Below are 13,706 nucleotides of genomic sequence, written 5' to 3' on the forward strand. Positions count from 1 at the left end.
TAAATATCAATCTTTCTCACACACACACAAAAATTGGGAAACTGGTCCCATATCCCTAGTCGGACCCACTATACCGAACGGAAAAGGAGTTTCCAACCAAGATCCGAATCGGGCGGGTATCCCCCTTATTTTCTATGCCTGAAGGTTATGGAAGGTCAATTAAAAACCATTGTTCTCTAAGCATGTATGGATGTTGAAGTGGTTCTTCCATGGAAGACAAAGTAGTTATGGCATGGAAGGACATGGACATGGAGGTTTCTGAGCTAGGGATGTTGACTAATTCACAAGCCTACTGAGTATGAAGCTATCTCACTTTGGTGATATGCAGGTTTACATAACATGAATATTGGAGCTAGAACCATTTGGTAGGGCATAGAGGTTTCAATTGATTAGGAACCAGAGATGGATGGAGCTATTAGGAGCTCCAAAACATAAAGATTCACTCAAAACTTACTATCGACATGCAGGATTCTAAGCAGAGGAAATTGACTGATTCACAGGTCTACTGAGTATGAATTAATATCCTTTTGGTAATATGCAGGTTTAGAGAAGAAGATGTTTTGATTCGTCTTTCAATGCAACTGGAACCATCTAACGGGACAGAGAGGTTTCCACTCATCAGGTTACTAGTTTTGGCCTGGTTATTTTTCATCAATTGAGTGGGTTTTAGAAGCTGAATTACCATGGCAGGAATTTATTATATAGGAGCCAGAGATGGATAGAGCAGGTAGGAGCTCCAAACATACATAAATATCTATTCATAACTTACCTAAGGTTGATTTTTGTCCTTCTTTTTATCTTGTATTTAATGTGATCTATTTTTCAGCACTAAGGAAGTGGGAATGCAGGGCTTCTAGAAGAGGTTATTAATCTCTATTTAATAGTGAGAGCCAATTATTACATCCTGTATCTAGGGGGCTGAATTATCAAAGCAACAAGATTCAGGAAGGATTACTTAGTAGAATTATCACAATTGTTGACTTTGGGATATATTTAGATGTTGTTCTCACACTTGTTGTGTGGACATATATCTTGAGAGTTCATCCCTTGAGATTTGGATTCACCTTACACAGTCATGGGGTCTCTCTCATTCTATTTTGGCAGATGCATGTGATGGGCTAGATGCTTTTCAATTTCTCACAAGTTTGTAAAAGGTTCCAACTAACTTTGATCCTCCCTCTAGTATCTATTTAGCCCTTGATTTTGTCACCCCTTGTGTTTTTCCCTCTAATGACCTCCTTAGCGACATTTGTATGGGTATTATATCTCTAGGTATGGATACTCTGCTCCCTCTTCCTAACACTAGTGTACATCTTCCTCCATTGGTTGTTGAGTTGGATCCCCTTCATCTTTGCAGCATTCTCCTTTGGGGACTTTGGCTCCCCCCACATTTTCTTTTCAGTTTATGTCTTCCTCTAATGACAGTCCCATCTCGTCGAATTGAGATTTGGACACTCCTACTCTAATAATTTTGATATGGACCCTCTAACCATTAAAAAGTCATTCTTCCACTTGAGGGAGAAGCAAGAAAAAGGTCGCTCCCCTTCTGTCATGACTCCCAAAAATTCCTCGATCCTCTAGAAAAAGAAACCCACTAAATAAAAAAATCTTTCTTCTTATATGACCTCGGATTTTCCTTTGGATGGCATTGTGCTTGCTGAATTATCAACTCCAAAAACATTTGATACTTGGGTCCTTAAAGCAAACAAGCCTAATTCATTGGTTTCTCCATGTTCATCATGTCCCTTAATATAAGGGGGTTATGGGTGGGAACTAAATCCCATTCTCTGAGAGGTCTCATTCTCTTACATAAATCACATGTTATTCTTCTTCAAGAAATTATTATTACTAAGGAAAATTCATGGGAAATCCTACCTAGAATATGTCCAGTGTGTCCTGTTTGTGCCACTAATTCTTGTGGTCTCTCTGGAGGTTAAGAGGTGGCCTAGAAACCCTCAAGTATCAAGTTTTTGGTTTTTTTTTACACCTACAAGTATCCTTCTATCGACTCAACATCATCTACATGTACGCACCATATACGGGGAGGAGATATTATTAGGGTCAGGTCTCAGACCTTCGGTTGTAGGATTTAAGCTCCCTCATCATGGCCAAGGACTTAAATTTAACACTTGATAGTAATGATATTTGGGGTGACAAGGCCAAGTCCGACAATTTGGGGTCTCATTTCATCTCTTTTTTTAACATTTTGTTATTAGATGATATCACCCCACCTAAGATTGCTCCCACTTGGAACAACATTCAGTCAGGGATTGAATGCATTTTAGAGCGCTTGAACGGGTTTTTGGTGAAATAACATCTCATTGTGGGTATGGTGGATCTTAACTCTTTCGCCATTCCTTGTTTTGCCTCAGATCACCTCCCAATTCTACTCACTTGGGCTGGGGAATCTTGCAATAAGGCTCCCCCTTAAAATTCAACAAAACATGGCTGGTGCATAAATATTTTGTGGATATTGTCCATCGAGTATGGAAGGACCCTATCTTTTAGCAGAGTACAAATTCTATGTAAACAATTTGCTGCAAACCTAAAATCTTAAGGAGAGAGATTTGAAAGTGGGGTATGACTCAGACAAAAGTTGAATCACAAAGTTGAATTAAATTAGTTGCTCTGAGTGTTCTCTTCAATACGAATGATCCATCTTTCTCCTTTGAACTTCGCAAACACAAATTTTGGAGCTAGAAGCCAAGAAAATATTAATTTATAAAGCATATGAATAGGCTTAGCGTCTACAAAAATTTGGCACTGTGGGTAGCAGATGGAGATAAGAGCTCTAAATTTTTCCATAGGTTTGGCTCTATGAGGAGGCAAGTGAATGCCATTTGGAACATCTGTGATGAAGGGGATACATTATACACTTCTCAATCAAGCATTGGACATGTTCATGTTTCTTGCAGGGTCTTTCCTTTGCCAAATATCTCTCGTTCCAAGCTCAAATGGACTTCATTAATAAATTTCCTATGTTGACACAAGAGTCTAAGAATGATAATTTGAGCAGATTGGTCTCGAAGGAGGAATCACATAATTTCCTCCTTGCATGTGACAATGAAAAAAGTCCTTGGACTTGACGGGTGGGGGGTGGAACTGTATATTAATTTATTCGAGCTCATGTCCTTGGAACTCGTAGCCGTGGCTAAAAGGTCTAGGGTCAATGGATACATCACTAGAACCATTGATGCAAAATTTATCACATTAATTCCTAAAAATAAGCTTCCTATTACTTTTAAGGACTATCGTCCCATCTCCCTCTACAACTCTATCTTTAAAATGATCTCTAAGCTTATTTCCTTGTAGCCTTAAAATTTATCTGACGGACAACATTTCACCAGAGAAATTTGGGTTTCTTGAGGGGAGACATATTCAAGATGTTGTGACCATTGTGTAGGAATGCCTACATTCCCTTAAGGCAAGGAACCACACAACATTTCTAGTGAATATTCATTTAAACAACTCTTTCAACGACACTGACTGAGAATTCTTATGATTGATTTTACATAGCATCGATTTTTCTCAAGTGAACATCAATTAGATTATAGCATGTCTAATTACAACCAATTTTTCTTTTATTATCAATGACCTCTCGAATTCCTTTTTTAAAGCCTCCAAAATTTCGCGACATGGATGTGCATTATCACCCTTACTCTTTCTTCTCATCATGGAAGCTCTTAGCAGAAATATATCTGATTACAGAGAAAGAGGATTGATTAAGGATATTGAGATGACTCGACAAATTAACACATCCCACTTGATGTTTGTCGATGGTCTCCTTTTTGGTGGAGTGATATATGTTCCTGAATGGGATTACTTCCATATTATCCTTTTGTCCTTTGGCTCTTCATCAGCCCTTATCTTGAATAAGGGGAAATCTGAATTGATTTTTTAACATTTGGAAGATGATGTGACTTCGCAGATATCCGATATTTTTTGAATCACACCTCTGCCATGGGATTTTGGTTTTGTTTACATTAGGTTTTAACATAAAGGCTAATCATTATTTCAACTCAGATTGGGGCTGGATTATTTAGAAATTTGAGCACAAATTGGTGATTTGGTCATACCACGGGGGATTAACCGAGTGAGCCTCTGACATATCACGTGCGTTCATTGCATATTAAACAATACCCTTAATTTGACTACATACTGGAAAATCCCTCTAAAAATCACATTATTTAACCGCCTACCAATATGAACCCAATACATCTTCCCAATTTAGAAAACCCCTACTTTCACTAGATATTGTAGGTATCCATTTTTTCATTAACTTTTTATATACCCCTTTATATTTTTTCATTAACTTTAAGCTCGCTTTTTTATATTTTCCAATAGAAAAACCCTTTACCCCCTATATATCCCCCAATATATTATGTCATTTTTTCCTTAATAAATATCCCCCAATATGAATGCACGTGGTATGATATTGATCCCCTAGTGAAGCCCCCGTGGGTCATACAGGTGGCTTACAATTAGAGGTAGACTTATTATGATAAGATCTATCTTGTAGTACCTATCGGTCTACTGGATGCATTTATATATGATGTCGATGGAAATCATACACAAGATAGATGCAATTATGGGAAGATTTTTGGTGACTGACAATAATAAAATTAGGAAAATCCATCTGGTTCGCTTGCTCCTAATTGCTAAAATTGGTGAAAAGGGGGGCTGCGAGTAATGGACACGCTCTCTTTCAATAGGGCATTAATCTACAAGAGTTTATGGAGAGACTTGTCTGGTAAGGGCATCTAGTCACAGATAATTAGAGGTAAGTATTTGGATTATAAGGAATATGATGTCTGGATCAAAGATGGCTCAGAATTTGCACATACCTCCTCCTTCATCTAGCGTAGCATGATGAGGAAGTTACATTGGTTATTTGGGGGGCCTTTTTGGGAGGTTGGGAATGGCACAAAAGTCAAAGTTTGCTTGGATGCCATCTAGGGATTACAAGGAAATCATTTTTTATCTATTCCTGTTCTCCAACATCTTCACGGAAGAGGTATGTTTTTCTCTCTCATATTGTTAAAAGCATGGGTACACAATTGTTTATGAGAAGAAAACAATACGGGTTTATACTGACACAACCTGTGAAATTAATGGTTATGCAACATTTTCCCTTCGTGAACATTTTTCACTTGTCAATAGATATGGGGTTGAATTTGATAAAGCGGTACAGCCTCTGACAAAAATTATGGTTCCATTAGCTCAAAAAAATGTTTCTCTTATGGCGGAGTCTCTGTTAGAGCTTTTGGATGAGGAGAGCATGAGTAAATACACAGGTCTTCCTTCTCACGAGTGATCATATGATCATATCGCACTTTTGGTAGAACTCTGATGTAGGCCTAGGCCTCGTGGCTAGCATAACACTGCCAGCAATGACGGTCAATTGCCTTTCCCAGGAAGAACATAAACAATTTTCAGTTTGAGGGATTTAAGTGAGTTGTCACTTCACCTATGTACAATGTGTTCATGGTTTTCGGTTTGTATTCTGCAATTCACTTTTCATCCCTTCCTTGTCATTTTGTCATCATGAAGATGGTAGTTCATAACATGAAGAATTGTTAGCTATATTTTTCTTGAGTGTTTTGGATCCCTATAAATTGCAAGGATAATATTATAGAGGATGGGGTTCGAAAAAAAATTTAGTTGTAATGTAGCGATCAGAATTGGTCAAAATTATTTACATGTATGAAACGCATTTGTTTTACACTGAAACATTTAGCAATGGAAGAGAATTGGGGGTTTCTTTGAGGTTTTTCCATCCAAAAGAATGTAAGTTAAGAAATTAAAAAGAAAACTTAATATGGTTTTTTTTTTGGCTTTTGCTAAATTGTTTTTTATTCTTATTTTTTCCAACATTATTTTCTTTAAAATAAATTTGTCAATCATATATACAATTAAGAAAAAAGTTATAATTAAAAGATACAATTTTTATTATAATAAAAATCATATATAGAACACTCTTATGCAACGAAGAGTCGGGCCGTCTGAGGATGGAGTCATGGACGAGAAACCTGACTCGACTGCAACCTAACATGGGGTAGAGCCTTTATAGTACAGCTGGTACATGCCTTCACTAGACTAGGCCCTTCCCCAGTAGGCACTTGGCTCCACTCTGTTACACTCCTCCCATTCGATACGTGCCTTCCTTACTCCCCCCAACCATGACTGAAACCCTACTGTTTATCAGATATTCGTAGCTATTGATCCCCTCATGTGATGATTAACCCAGAAAACTATGGCAGTTGGCGTAACCCCCAGGGCAACAATGGAGACTGACTTAATAGACTACTCTCAGAACCCCCTCAAAGGTATATCCATTTTTGGCAGGAACAGTAGCTCTAAGGTATTCTTCCCTTTTAGCAGAGAGTTAAACAAAGTCATTTCTTCACTTCTGCAACTCAGGGGTCCATCCAGTGTAGTCATCAATCTGTCTAAAGTTCCATCCTCTTGGCCACCCTGCGACATTCCTCTCCTGACGCGGATCTCCCTACATTTTGTGGCTAAGAACATAGGCCCTGATCCAACGACAGGTTCTTCTTGACTCTCATCCCTTCAAGCATTTGTCGCCTCGCATTACCCCTCACAGTCTCACCACGGAGTGTCTCCTCCCCTTCTAACTCCCATCATCTCGTCCTCAGCTCCTGTTCCCCCCTCTGACTATTACAAGAATGGCCCCCCTCTCCCAGATGCCTTCCCTGTTGGCCCTGACCTAACTCCCCCAAACCCTAACCCTAATCCTATTAACCCTAATTTCAACGGAGCTCAAGGGTGCGTAGCAGCCACAAAGCCGAGACCTAGAAAGATGTTAAGGTGTGTTAAACCCAAGTCGTAAGAGCTTTTCATTGACTGGGAGGAGGACATCTAGTCGAAAGATACCATGGACATGGATGCGAAAGTTCTGATGGGCAGAGTTAGGGGAAAAAATTAATCTGCAACAAGACTAAAGCAATGGGTCACGGAAATATGTGGCCAACATCTGGTTGGTCTGCCTTTCGTATAGACCTTTGTCCGTGGATGGTTTTCTCTATGTTTTGCGCAAGAAGAATGTACAAATTGGGTATTTTCCTCCTTCTAGTATATTGAGCAGGCCCTAGTATTGCTAAGGAGGTGGAGTTTGCTCTTTGACCCAAACAAAGAACAACTTGGGGCTGGGCCAATTTGGGTTCATCTCCCTAGTCTACCGCTCCATTTCTGGACTCAGGACATCTTTAGGAGAATTGGGAACTCCCTAGGCACCTTCTTAGATTATGATAGATCATACCTCTCCACTGGCATTATGGTTTACGGACGGATCCTGGTACATTTAGAAATTAGAGGAGGGTCGTAGGAGCAAGTCACCCTACATTGGAGGAATTACAATCCTACCTAGATTCTTGACTACGAGGGGGTCCGCTTCCAGTGTAGATGATGCCATAGAGTTGGTCACTTTTATAAATATTCCCCTCTTCTAGGGAAATCCAACACTGGGAAAACATGGAAGTCATCACCCACAATGAAAGCTGAAACATAGGTAGATCACTCAGAGGAGGTAGAGCATATAGACACTAAAGCAACTGGACCTAGGCTGGTCTCGAAAAAACTGAAGAAGTGTGGGAAAACACCTCTCCGACCTCATTCACCTCCAATAACCAGTTCTAAGGCAGCCGCTGGAGCCGCGCTATATTCGGGTGTGTCAAATTATGATCCTTTCTGCAACATTTACTATTTCTTCGGCATATAATGATAAAGCTATGGGACCACAACAGAGCCCTGTTACCTTGCAATCCCACCCCAATCACCTTGAATGTTCCCTGATTTCCCCTCTGCCTACTATATCATGCACCCCCCCTTCTTTTCCAAAGGAGGTGTCATCTTATTTGAAACCTGGAATTGGTCCCATCTCCCATCGATACCACCTTCACTCACATTCTCGGTTCCATGCACCAGATGCTATAGGCATTGGACTAGTACCTTCCCCCACCTCTTCGAAACTCCCTCGAGGTAGACCATCTTCCCTGTCAAAATCTAAACATCAGACAGGGATGGATATTGCCACGGGTAAAGAACTTACTCTTGACAAGGTCCTTAGAGCACATAATCCCCAGGATCCATCTCCACCATGAAGGTCATCTCTTTCAACTGCAGAGGGATTAGGCCCAAGAAAAAACTAGCACTGGGAAGCCTCCTCCAGATTTAGCTGACCGATATAGTCTTTCTACAAGAAACACTGGGCGCTGTCGATGCTATTTCCCATCTCCTGGAATCCACGCTTCCCGGATGGCATTTTCAAGCCACAGATGTAAAGGGCTACTCTAGTGGCATTTCCCTAGTTTATAATCCACGCTCGATAAATTTTATTAGCATGTGGGGTGGCATTGGATTTATAAGGGTGGATACCTTCCCTACTGAACTAGGAACTGATATCAAACTGATAAATATCTACAGGCCCTGCCACCATCGGGAGGACTTCTAGGAGCATCTTCTGACATCCAATATCCTGCAACCAGATAATATCATTTTGGATGGAGACCTTAACCTCTCTCTTGGTTTTTCTAAGTCATGGGGGTACCATGCCCAAGTCGATCCTATATCAACCTTCTTCAAACACCTTCTAGAAACCCACAGTCTCATCGACATCCCCTTTGCAAAGTTAGTCCTGAGTTGTAGGAATAGAAGATGTGGGGAGAATAGTCTTACCAGAAGGCTCGATCGCTTGCTCATCACGGAGGGATTCCTAGAGAGAGGATATACATACTGCCAGTGGGTTGGCTCGGGAGGATTATCAGACCACTTGCTGATATACCTTGATATTCGGGGAGATATAATTAAACCACGACCCCCCTTCAATTTCAACTCCACTTGCTTGAAGGATAATTCCTATATCCTCCTTGTCACAGAATTTTGGAAGGCCAACCCACATGCTGATAGAAGGAACATCACTGATGGTTTTATTGACAACCTAAAAGAACTAAAGAAGCTATCAAAGATTTGGGCTCATAACAAGAGGATACAAGAAGAATAAAATCTAAGAGACACTGAATTAGAAATTGTTGATATGGAGGATGAAACTTGGGGACTCTTCCCATCAAATGGTCATAAGGATGAGCTCACCGCCTTAATAACCACGAGGGGAAACATCCTTAAAGAAAGGGAGGAAACTTGGAGACTGAGAAGTAGAGCAATATGGCTGAAGGAGGGATATGACAACTCAAAATTCTTCCATAAATTTGCAAATGGAAGAAAGGAAATCAACACTATCTAGAAACTGAAAAATGAGCAGGGTATTGTGGTGGACATCTTCCCTCATTTGGTAACTCTCGCCACCTTACATTTCAAACAAGTCTATGAGGCTCCTCCCATTGCCATACCAGCAGAGGTCATTAGAGTAGCACAACATTTCCCTCGGTTCATCGATCAGGAGGATGCTATGGATCTAAATATAGAAGTTGCTCTTAGGGAATTGGAGGCCACCCTAAAATGGTTTAAGAGAGAAAAGAGCCCCAGTCCAGATGGTTTGTTGGTGGAGTTTTATTAGGATTTTTTTGATATCCTAGGAGATGATTTACTCAAGGTCATCAAGGAATGCAGGATATCTGGGCAAATGCATGGGGCCATGAATTCCACTTTCATTTCCCTCATCCCCAAATCAGGCAATCCATTAACTTTCAATGGTTTCTAGCCCATATCCCTGTGCAACTACATATACAAAATCATCTCCAAAATCATTGCAAATCGCCTCCATCCCATTCTTTCCACCCACATCTCCTTAGCATAATTTTCCTTCCTGCAAGATTGACAGATACATGAAGCTATAGGAATGGCCCAAGAAGTATTTCACTCAATGTAGACAAAGAAGATCAAAGGTATGATTCTCAAACTCGATTTATCTAAGGCATTTGATTGCGTAAGCTGGTTATATATCAGAATTCTCCTGACACATTTAGGATTTCCTGTGGGAGTTATAAAATGGATAATGTGTTGCATCACTAATATATCCTTTAGTTTCCTAATAAATGGTGCTGCTTCTCCTTTCTTTCACTCTGAAAGACGACTTATGCAAGGATGTCCCTTATCACCCCTACTCTTCCTACTAGTTATGGAAGGGCTCAACAGACTAATTAAGGATATGCACCTCAAAGGCAAGCTCACAGGAATTAGGATCACAGACATATGCATGATAATACACCTCATATTTTTGGATGATGTGTTAATATTCCTCAATGGCGAATTAGAAGATCTGACTACTATAGTGCACTCTATCAACCCATTCCAAACTGAAACTCACGTGACTATTAATAACTCAAAATCCACCATTACTATATCTGACTACTCACCACATGAGATCTAGTTCACACTACAAAGGTTTCCCTTCACCCTGTTCTAGTGGGAAGAAGGCCTTTGGTACCTGGGATACAGGTTGAAGCTGCTCGGCTACAAAATAGTTGATTGGAAATGGTTTATCTCTAAACTAGAATGGAGACTTAATATATGGTATCACAAGTATCTCTCCAGAGCCAGAAGACTAGTACTGATCAAATCTGTTCTTGAGGCCACCTCGATATACTGGATGTCACTACCTTGGATCCTAAGGGGCATCCTTACAAGAATACAAAATATCTACTGCAGATTCGTTTTTAAAGGAAAACAAATAGGGAGTATTTTTGCATGGGAAAAATGGGGTCTATTGTCTATACCAAAGAAATGGGGAGGCTGGGGCATTAAAAAATTGGAAGATTTCTCCACAGCACTAGTGAACAAGTTAGGATGGCAATTAATCACTTCTAGTAGTCTCCGGACCAAAGTAGCCTCCTCAAAATAAATTGATTCATTAAGGTCAATGGATTAGCTGAGACAGACAAGCTGGAAAAAAACAAGGATCTCAAACATTTGGAAAGCGGTACTGAAATCATTGTCACTGATCCATGACAGGCTTACCTGGAGAATTCATGGTGGGACATCTATTCGTATCTGTCTTGACCCTTGGATAGGATGAAGGAATGCACATTTATTACCAGAAGGACTAATACAACACCTCAAAGAGTTTGGCATCACCCACATCAGTCACATTGCTGAGCAGGGGAGATCTACCTTCCTACACCAAGCTTGGAAATCTACCCACAACCTGCACTTATCACATCAATGGCACCATCTCTGGACAACATACACAGAGGCTCTAACTGAATCTCATATCCGAATCTTGGAAGGGGAGGCTGAGATTATATGGGAAATTGAAAAAAATGGTTGTTACTCTCCCAAAGACAGATATCTTCACCTCGCTAATAGACATAAACCACAACATATTTATACATGGTTGAAAGGTATGCGGAAGATCAAAGCGCCCCCTAGAACAACACTACTCATGTGGTCAATTCTAAAAAACAAAACCCTGACCAGAGACAACCTGATCAAGAGAGGTCAACATGGGTCGTTTTGGTGTTGTCTATGCAAAGACAGTTCAGAAATGGTGGATCACCTGTTTCTCACTTGCCCCATCACTATTGACATCTGGAATACTACGCTCTAACATACCCCTACACCTAACTCATGGAGAGGTCAAGCTATCAGGGAGGTTTGGGCCAATTGGTGGACAACAACATCCTTGTCGAATGCAAGGAACCTCCCCCTACTAATTAGCTGGGAAATTTGGATTGCTGGGAAGCGCATCATCTTTCTGGATATCGCCCCTCACTAGCCCTCCATCTCAGCTCGAATCCTAGCTGACAACAGTAATATACCTAAAGATGATGATAACACACCACTTAGACATATCATTCCTAAAATCATTGATCATTCCCAAACTTGGGCTTATTTTGATGAATTAGTGAAAGAGGCAGGATGTGGGGGGGGTGGCGTACTATACTTAAATGACTCCCATTACTATCACATACAAATAGGACTTTGAGGAGGCACAAACAACTATGTAGAACTCATCACAACCAAACATCTCATTCATTTTGCTATTGAAAAAAATTGCAGGAATGTACAATTGTTTGGTGACTCAAAAATTGTTTGCAACTGGATGAAAAAAACATCAACATGTCATGAGTACACTCTGCAACAAATTTTGAATGAGGTTCATAGATATATATCATCTTTTGATAGTTTTCATGTCGTCATATCTACAGGGAACGAAACTCACTCGCTGACCAACTTTCCAAAGATGCAGCAATCCGGCCATGCGATATTTAGATGATATAGGAACAAAGAGATGGGGAGCACTACCAGTATTACCAATGCCCTTATATGGACCATGTTGCACAAGCTCACCAAGAGCCTGATATCATATGATATGTGACATTTTTCCTGTTTATATTTATTTTTCTTATATATCTACGGATTCATGTTACAGAAAATACTCTCTGCGTAGAGTAATTTAAATTTTGAGAACTAAACAGTACATATCTAAGGAAATGTCTCCATGTGTGGAGAACATATCTATCTCTCTCTCTCTCTCTCTCTCTCTCTCTCTCTCTCTCTCTCTAGATATATATATATATATATATATATATATATCTATATATATATATATATATATATATATATATATATATATATATATATATATATATATATATCTGCTTTAATGTTTTGAAAGGCTTACAGTGTCTTTTAAAACTGCATATGCACACAACATCTATAACATGTAATTTTCCTTAATATTAATGAAAATTATGATTTTTCAAAGGGGAAAAAAATCAAAATCATATACAAAATTGATGCCAATAAACTCTTGGTTTGATTTAATAAATCATATGTAATGTTTTTGTGGATATAACTCATTAGTTTGATACAATAATCCATAGATTTTAATGGAAGAAAATGACACTGTCACTTCAAATTCCATCTTCTTAGAATATCTTTACTAACCTACTTTATCATAAGTTGATTTTCTTTATATAATACTATTTGTATTAAATTAAACAAAAAAAGAACTAGCTTTGACAATCAGTTGACTTCAATTCATTCGGACAAGGGCGCATGGTAGGCCACCATACATACCTAACCCTAGCCAGCCAGCTAACGGATCAAATGGTTACACCCGAGGGAGAGCGAGGCAGTCCAACCCCCCAATCTGGACCTGCATTGACAATTTTAATCAAATATCCTACCTAATTTGTTAGCAAAAACAAACCAAAAAAGGGTATTTTATTAGTGCTTAAATGTACATATAGCATTCATTTCAAATTCAACGATATACTCTTATGTATAGGTAATAAAAATGAAAAATTATATTTTTATTATTAAAAAAATGAAAACTTATATTTTTAGATATTTAATAGGAGTAAACGGTTACTGAGTTATGGATTGTTAGAGGATGCATGATGGTTTAGTTTTCATAAATAGTAAAAAAAATTGCATCAGTATTGAGTAATGGTTATCTTGAATATTAATTTAAATTTAACAATAAAAGAGTTTTTTATTATGTGAAACTAAGTAAAGAATAATTTTAGAGACGAATATTTTTACGTAAAAAAATAAAAAATAAAAATTAGATTAAAGATGATGTCTCATACCTTTTAACTTTGTATCACATACAATTGATAAATATATCATAGAAAGATAAGCCATATAGAGCATATGCTTACACGCTTTATGACCATCTCGAGTCTTTATTAGATCTATTATTTACATTTTTCTTATCATTTTAATGGTTTATATATTAAAGATTTGTAATTATATTTTAATTTTCATTTAATTTTACATTAAAT

This window comes from Pinus tabuliformis, chromosome 3_2, assembly GCF_031772625.1.
Source record: "Pinus tabuliformis cultivar Carrire ecotype Pingquan chromosome 3_2, CPIR1, whole genome shotgun sequence".
NCBI classification, from domain to species: Eukaryota; Viridiplantae; Streptophyta; class Pinopsida; order Pinales; family Pinaceae; genus Pinus; species Pinus tabuliformis.